This window comes from Alligator sinensis, unplaced genomic scaffold (genome assembly GCF_000455745.1).
Source record: "Alligator sinensis unplaced genomic scaffold, ASM45574v1 scaffold703_1, whole genome shotgun sequence".
NCBI classification, from domain to species: Eukaryota; Metazoa; Chordata; order Crocodylia; family Alligatoridae; genus Alligator; species Alligator sinensis.
In genome coordinates, this window is record NW_005842461.1 from 386274 (window position 1) to 395418 (window position 9145).

The following is a 9145-nucleotide window of genomic DNA, read 5'->3' on the forward strand; positions in this document are numbered from 1 at the left end:
TCGGCGAACTTAGCCAGTCCGCTTCTGACTCCAGTGTCCACATCATTAATGAAGATGTTGAACAGTAAAATGTATTCCTTTCTTCCAAAGGTACAATTCAGATATGGACCTTAAGATGGGAACTCACATATAACTAGCATAGTTAAGTATTAAACTTATTTTTTCACTGCTGTTTTGCTTTTGCTCAGTTTTCAGAACTGAAATCTAGCAGACATTTGCAGTGATGGGACTAGAATCTATGAACACTAATGTTACAGTTATCTTAAAGTCAATCATCAATTATGAAAACAAATATTGTTGGAGGTTAGTCTTACCCAGCTGTAAGCAACCTATAACCAGGTTTTTTTTTAATTATTCTCTCTTGATTCTTAGTTTAGATAATTTTTTCTTCAAAAACAGACTGGCATTTCAGGCCATAGAACACTACCACTGAAGTCAGCAATTTGCTTTACTAAGGCTCATGGTATTATTCAACCTTCTACAACAACGGGAATGAATTAAATATTAAAGCATAAGAAACAGATTGAAAAGAAAAGATTTGCAGAGAATACAAATGTGAGTGTCTTTCTTTCTTTGGGTGAGTAGTGCAAGTGATTTGGGACAGAAAACTGTCTGTATATATGTCTTTAAAGACCCGTATACCCTTCTGAGTAGAACTGGGTGCCCTTTTTGGTTAACAGGAAGTTTGTAAATTAGTTAGAGTGGTTCCCAGGAGATTCTGGGTATCTCTATCCCAGCACCATGCAAAGTGCAGAACCACCATCAAGGAAATAAGTGTCACCCACCTGCACCTCCTTAACATACAACCAAACCTAGAGATTAGGCACCATACATAGCATGGAGCAGTTTGAGAGCAGTCTGAGGCCAAAGAAGTGCGCGCACAGAATTCCACTAAACCATCTAGGTCTGAGTGGGACTGAGTAGGTGGGGCAGTCCTTGTTGGCAGTCCTAAGCTCATGACGGAGGCAATATAGACAAACCCTGAAGGGCCATACTAAAGTAGTACTTAAATGACAGATATTTTACTAAATACTATGAAGATCTACATAAAATGTATATGCTATGAATAGATCACTATAATATGCTAATTGGATACTTGTGATCTTTACATAGGATGAGCATCTCTCACAATAAAGAAAAGGAAAAGGAAAAAAATGGAAAGGTATTCACAAATGATAAAACTTTATCATTTCAGGTCAGTGGAAATACATTTTTACATTTTGAGTTAAAACTATTTTTCAAACCATTGCTAACAGTCTCCAAGCAAATAAAACATTTTAAAAGTTAATGATTTCTTATGCAAAAGTGAACCCATGAATAGCTGGAATAAGTTTGATAATGAAGAATAAGAATATCATCTGAAGTTTCCCTCACTGATTAAATGGATACAGAAATTCAAATTAATGTGCTTAACACATAGGCTTTTAGTCACAAAGACTGTTTGCTTTTTGTGATCACCTTTGCGAATAGAGAACGTGGGTTTATATTCCAGAAAGAGGTGAGCTATCTGCTATTGGCAAGTTTCTGGAATGAGATTAGTAAGAATGTAACATTATTTTTACAATAATTAATATAAAATAGTATAAAATAGAATTTTGCTGTGATTTCTACTCTGTTATACAGTGGTATTAAGTATACATTGTCTGCACAGAAAATACTTTCAGCACAATTTGGTATCCCTCACTACGGTTGATGAATAATTGATCAGTGACATTGCCTATTCCAAACACAGTGGTACTTTGATTGTCTTAAAAGTCACTTTTTACATTTTGTGTTTTCATGATACTACCAACAACCTTTTAGGGTGAAGTTACATGTTATACTTAGACCACACTAAAGGTACCTAAAATGTGAGCGTCTGCACATTATAGCTCATTAAGTCATGCTGAATGCCTTTTCAGCATTTCAAAGTTATGCCACTTCACGCAAGGGCTAACTCCACCTAGCTTGTGTTAAGATAACCTCAGTCTACTCCACTGAGATGAAATGAACAATTTGCAGTCCTCCAGCATCCCAGGATGCACTGCTCCCAGCCCTCCTCTGCACCCTGGAGCACAGAGACAAGTGTCCTACCACCTAGCCACACCCCGCCTTGCTAATCCTCTAGTGGCAAGTCAGAGTTGTGCAAGCAAGAAACAGTATTAACCCTTAACATGTCACTGCTAACGGCACATTGTAACTTTAACACCACTTAACTTTTCACAGATTTAATATGGTCTAAGTGTAACCTGTAACTTCACCCTTTGTTTTAGTGCAAACGCCAAATCATTCAAGTGCTGGATTTTGCTAAGTGTGAAACAACCAACAACTTTAACCTCCATGGGTGTCTTTACATATGCTCTGGGCTTGTGGGGGTGGGGATGGGTACGTTGGGGGGGACTTTGATTAGAGCAGATCTGAGAGTCACTCTAATTAAAGTGCCTGCAGCATCTTGTGTATTCAATGTGCTGTGCTTCAAAATGGCAGTGCGGGCACTTTAACTAAAGATCATAGACAAGTTAAAGCACCCCACTGTCATTTTGAAGCACAGGAATGCTGAATACACGAGATGCGGAGGCTGCTAGAGCATGCTACTTACCACATGCTAATTACAACACATCACAGCAGTGTCCCCACACGTCTGCAGGCACCCCATAGCACTATTGTGAGTATCTGTCATATGGAAGGACCCAGGTAAAGGAAGTAGGTTTGTATGAGGGACATATGTTACCGGTCCTATGTCTATGTTGTATATTACAGTCTATGTTGTATATGTGACAGGTCCTATCTTGTTTGGGATTATACCACCCCTTCAGAGCTCAAAAAATAAGTCTCTATGACCTGAGCTGAAGGAATGTGTCTTCTATCTGAGACTTGAAGATTTTTATATCGTCTAAGGAAGCAACATAAAGTGTCCACATAACATGTAATGCCTGATGTGCAGGGATCCTGGTTTTCTTTGATAAAAAAAAAATCCCCAATTTTCAGGTTATAAAAGTAACCCAAATCCACATTTTTCTGTGATCAAAATGAAACACCAATATATATATATATATCTATATGTTAGTGGTGTTTCATTTTAATCACAGAAAAATGTGGATTTCGGGTTACTTTTTGTATCCCAAAAATTGGGGATTTTTTTTTATCACAGAAAACCTGGACCCCTGCTGATGTGTTATGTATAGAACTTCAGTAACAGCTTTGGGAAGGGGAGGATTGGGATACAAAAATAAAATGAGCATGTGTGGAAAAAGACTTTTTTTCTCAACAATAAAGGGCCTTATTCTGCTTTCATACTGGTTTAACTCCAGTGGTTTCACTGGTATTATCTGTGATTTATGAGGGTGTGCCCTCCAAAACAGGCTGATTTTAAGAAAGTATACATATGCAAAGTGCCCATTTGACAGGAATTCATAATTGGGTGTAATCTGTAAAAGAAGAATCTCTGGATGGGGAAATAGATGTTACCTAAATATTGAAATACAATCCAAAATTGTGTAGTTGGTACTGAACTACTAATTATTTAAGAAAAAATCTAAAAATTGAATGTATGCATCACTCCTCACATGTATGCATAAAGAAAGGAAGAATCCAAATTTATAAACAGTGAGAAGTCTCACTTCTTTGAAACATTCTTTCTAAATCTCATTGGGCCAAATCTTGGCTGTAACCATAGTCAGATAGTTCAAACACATGGGAAGTAAACAAAAACACTGGTGTCACATCTCCACTTATCACTTAGGTTAAGAACCCATCATATGGTATTCCACCAACACGCGCAGAGACGAAGACAGAAAAGTATGTAAATCTTTGCAAAACACAACATCAAGTAACATTCATTTTCTATTTTACTTGTATTCTTTCCTATACACTCAGTTTCCATGGACCTTCTTCAGCCCAGTGGGGAACTGAAACTGAATATTGAATATACAAGTCATATTTCTTTGTATATTAGGGCTGTCGGAATACCTGATTATGTCAGCATTTTCAGTTTGGTTTTTTCAGCATCCTAATTTCTGTTCATCATTTTGAACAACATTGTAACTACTGAACATTGTGGATGATGTACAATTCTTTGGAAGTATGTGCAGTACTTAAGGAATTAAGTGATCTTCCGTAATAATAATAAAAAACTATTGGGAAAGAATTAAAGAGTGTACAAATATGTTTATTAACTTTTAAATAAATCTAATTTTAGCTGATACAGATGCAAACTGAGAAAGCTAGTGCAATACCATGTCATCATCTGTGAAACAAAGTTAAAGCTGATACTAAGCAAAATTGAGCTTTTTTGTTGTTGCTCTCCATTCAGCTGCACTCATCTATAAAACAGCTATTAAAAACATCCATTAGCTGTTAATTTAGAATACTTCAGACAGTGATCCCTAAACCTCCATTGATATCTTTCCAACAGCCGCTTAATCTCTGCAAATTGTTGGCAAGAGCTACATTGAATCAGTCAGTCTTCAATCCTAGCTTTCATGATTTTAGCGAACACAGGCACATTACCTGCAAAATCTTAGAAGAAACTACCGTGTTTTTAAGACATACTTAGAAGCAAAATTTGCAGTATCATTCCCTGAGCAAAACTATTTCTGTTCTTTATGTCTTCTCAAATTAACACCACAAGTATAACCCTTAATGGTAACTGTAGTAAAACCAGCAGCAATCAAAACACTTGAAAAGTCAAAAGTCTGCTCCTGTTGTTAAGAAGTCATCTAAAACCTATAGTTGAATATTTCAACACTCTAGACCGCTCCCTTGCTGATCTCAATATCCTCTCAAGCACAACTGTAACAACCTAAATATCCCCATTAAAAATAATCCTTACTCTGCATTCTGAATATACTAATATGTCAATTCCATTTTGTTTCATTCATAAATTCCTCCATGTAAACTAATATCAGTGAAGTATTGACTAATTTATTAATTAATTGTCTTTTTTTTCTTTTGTTATATTACAGTATTTACAAAAATCAATGTAAGAATATTATGACATAATTTAACAAATACATGACGAAGTGCATTCCATGTTCAGTAAATGTAATAGTTGTTAAACAGGCCAAGACAGTTGACTTCTGTGCTGCTAAAGATACACAGGAGCTTGATTTGTAATGGGTTATTTAATGGTTTCTGCAACTGCTTTAAAAAAAACAATAGAAACAGGGGATTAATTACAGCATTAAACAAATACTGTAATTAATTAATTGCTAGTATTTGGGAGGGTTGTTTCCAAAGTTTTATATGCATTAATCTTGGTAAAAGAATAGGAAAGGGCACTGAATCTGTGAGACTTCAGTGCAACAAAGTGCATTGGTGTTATTTCTACTACTTTTCCATTGTTGTGATGATCGGGTTTTAAAAATTATTTAAAAATTAATTTTAGGATAAAATCTCCTTGGTCATTCCTTTTTAGGAGTTTCCATAGTTGCTGGAGTTTTCACAGCTTCCTGATTGCAGAGACCAAGTTTAGAGTACTTTTTATCGCCTCTCAATATTGATCGTAACCCCTTGCAAAGAGTCTCTGAACTCATCACCAAATTAATTTAATTTCTTATCTGCAAATGCAATCCCACATGAAAAAAATCCTTTGTCCTCAATGGGCTTTAGTTCAGGCCTTATGTGATGAGCTCTAGTTTTGGAGCAACATATGGTCCAGTCTTTCTATACATTTCTTTTCTTCCTCACTCCAGTTCCAGTTTTGAATTTAGATAATGTTTTACTTCTCAGCACACCCAGGAGACTGGGTATTATCCAGTGCCTCAATATGGCATTTTTGGGCCATAGACATTTACAGATAGTCAAGATTTATACTGGAGGGGCATTCAACATTCTTATCAAGTTGACCTAAAGCTTCAGTTATATATGGCATTATGATGTCATTAAAATAATTAAATTAGTCTTCAGGGTGGTGTTGGAGCACTTTTCACTGCCAATAATCACTAACAACTCCTTTTCTATCTCAGTTGAGATTTCTTTGCAGGCTATCAGGTTTACCTGCTTCTGACAATGTCAAACCCTTCTTCATAACTGCTAGTTTTCTTCCTTTTCGTTTGGAATGTTTATTTCTCTTTATATTGATATTCTTTTGGAGGCAAGGAAGGAGATAAATAAATGGGTAGCCAGGAGGTAGACATTGGAAAGCAGGGTAAATGTAAAAGGGAAAACACAGGATGAGAGTACAGGTGGTACTGTTTTTTCACAGACAGTAGATGAAAGAAATAGGAAGAGGCAAGGGAGATAATAGAGAAAGAAAACACAAGATACAAAACACAAGGTATGGGATACTGGTCAAAGCTGGGTTATTGTAGAGAAAATAATTCACAATTCATCAGGCTACAGGGAGATCACCATAAAGAAGGAGCATGACTCTGTACCCTAGTGCATTGGAGGCCAACTTTTTTGGCAGGCATGTCACAAGGTAAACTCCATACCCACCCCAAATGCCACTCTTACCCTCTTTCATTGTCCAATCCATTGCTCTGCTTTTTGGTCCCTGCCCTATGCTCCCTGTCTGATCAGTTTTTCTGCACTCAGCTCTGTTTCTACTGTGTTCCTTGTTCCCTCCCTGATCCACTATGTGCTACACACAGAGGCTGTATGCAACACTTGTGGCCAATTTCTTAGGTTGAGGGAGTTCTGGGTTCTTGCAACAAACTGTATCTGATCTTTATCCAATGAGTGTTTACTATAAAAATACTATAAAAATACAGAAAAGTCCTGAAATCAGATGAAGGCTTCAAGGCAGCCATAAATGAGGGTAGTGCAAGAGTAATGCTCTAGCCATGATGATCCAGGAGTTATGTAAGAGGCAAAGACTGAAGCATATCTTGCATTTGAAAGCTTATCTAACTCTATCCCAATTATGCAGTTGGTCCAATAAGATATCACTCTGAGAAATCCTTTCCTCTTGCATAAATAAGAGGGAGAATAACTGTTCTTCCTTGCTGCAGTGGGAAGGACATGAAACAATGGTTTTAAACTGCAACAAAATAGATTATTTTTGTAGGAAAAGTTTTCATATCCCAAGTCAAATCAGCCAAATTAATTCCAAATCCATGTGAGTCATTCAAGAACCATATGTTACCCTGCTACCGGCAAGAATCCTCCACCCCCACCTGGGCCTTCAGATATTTCCAAATACTTTGTCAGGCATCCTATCAAACAAAGTAGATGCACGTTAGATCTCAGGATAAACTTCCTTATTGTTAGAAGAGTAAGGCAATGGAATAGACTTCCCAGGGCAGATGGAGAATATCCTTATTGCGGGTTTTCAAGAGGAAGCTGGATAAGCATTTGTTAGAAGTTGTTTCGGAATGACATTTTTGCATGTGTGCAGGAGTTTGGACTAGATTCCTCTCCCTGCTGCCAGTTGAGCCCATGTACCAAATCAGGTTCTTCAGGGGTCTTAGTTACCTCTCCCCATGGGATTTTGGAAGGAGCTAGGCTCCTAGCTACTTATGCATGCACAGAACTGCAGCATCAGAAGTGTAGCAGGGCAGCTCCGCACCCATGGAAGCCATGATGCATGGGGCAGCATACACCATTGTGGTGCCAATGGTAGTAATGCAGTCAGCTGCCACTGTGGTAGCAGCAGTTTTTGTGCCCTCTCTTCCCGCTCCCCAAGGAAAGGCAGCATCTGGGGCTGATGTCCTAATCATTCCTCCCTCAATCATGCTACTGATAGACATGTAGGCAATTTTAAGGTTGAACAATGTGCTTCTGAATTTAGGTGCCTTCTGGCCACAAGTTCTTTAGTTCACAATTTTGGCTCACAGTGAGTGCATCTACATGAGAAGCTTAATGTGCAGTAGCTTAATAATACTGTGCAGTAGCATGCCAGGCAAAAACTGTTCTAATATGCTACTGCATAACTAAAAACCCATGCACCAACACTACTGTGCAGTAACTCTAGTTACTATGCATTTACTTAGGACTTTGTTAAGCAAGTCCTAAATTAAATGCACAGTAACTACTGTACATTAATGAATGTGTAGATGCACCCAGTGGTCTATAGAGGTACAAAGTCAGCCAAGTTCTGTTTAGGCCCTTTTCTGGTCTTCATTGTGAGGAATGTAGACATTTTACAAACACTGGGAGAAAAGCAGAGGACATATAGAATAGTTCTCCTACATTATGAGGAACCCTGGAAACAAAAAAGGAGAGAGGTCCTTTTCACTTAAACTTTTCAAGAAATGAGAATTGTTTAGAGAAAGAATTAAAGGTCATAGATTTGGTAGTTATTTAAATTTGCTGCTATGCATTTGTTTTGATCCAAAGTGAGACCATACAAAGCTCAATTTAACAAGAATGACATCTTTCTCTTGTATAAGGTGAATGTTTGAAAAGTATTTTTTTCACTAAAAGAAAACTTATGTACATACTCATTGACTTTCAGCTTTTACATTTCTATCAAAAAAAATATTTCATCTTGAAGCTGGAAAGCTCTTTAAAAAGAATAACTTTCAACATGTTTTTTTGCCCAACCAGGTTGAAGAGAAACACAAATATACATTCATATTTGAAAATCATTTTGGAATTCAATCAACATGGACTTTTTGATGGCATCACAAAACTGAGCACAGTTGTTGGTGTCCTCCAAGCTACATTTACAGAGCCAAGTACAGATATTCAAGCAGAGCTATAAATATTAATCTGAACTAGACATGAAGGATATCCACTAACAGATTCAACAAACTAATGTAGATTTATTACTTGTTTTTGTAGTCAACTGTACTAATTTAATTACTTATATTGTAAGTACGGGGACATGTAATAATTTAAAATAATCCACATACTGTGCCTGTGCCTTTTACTGCCAAGTGGCCATTAATAAATGCTACCTCTTGGGTGAGATGAAATGAAGTATCTCTCTTCTTACAATTTATGTTTTCAGTTTTATTTTATTCAGCTTTTTAGAAGAATACTTCTAGCCCCCCCAAAATGGAGCCATTACATTAGATATTTGTGCAAGGTGTTTTCTTCTGATGGCAATACTAAGGCATCTTGCAGCAAAATTTCATCATTGCAAAATTTCATCATATGCACTAATGTCTGCTACTTATTTTACTTCAGTCATGCAACTCCATATTAGTCTGGGTTGAACTAGAGATTGATTTAGACTGGTTTGACATTCACCAGCTTTGAGAAAGTTGGGCTGGATCTC

General features: G+C 37.0%; 1 long non-coding RNA gene across 1 annotated transcript in view; it reads left to right on the forward strand.

The window, feature by feature from the left end:
* LOC102375883 overlaps positions 1–8832 on the forward strand; it is a 29567-nt gene extending 20735 nt beyond the window's left edge. Inside the window, exons 2-4 of the long non-coding RNA XR_324664.3 lie at positions 400–555; positions 1114–1195; positions 8470–8832. This is a non-coding gene — a long non-coding RNA (uncharacterized LOC102375883). The remainder of the gene's footprint in view (positions 1–399; positions 556–1113; positions 1196–8469) is intronic.
* Positions 8833–9145: the final 313 nt, after the last annotated feature.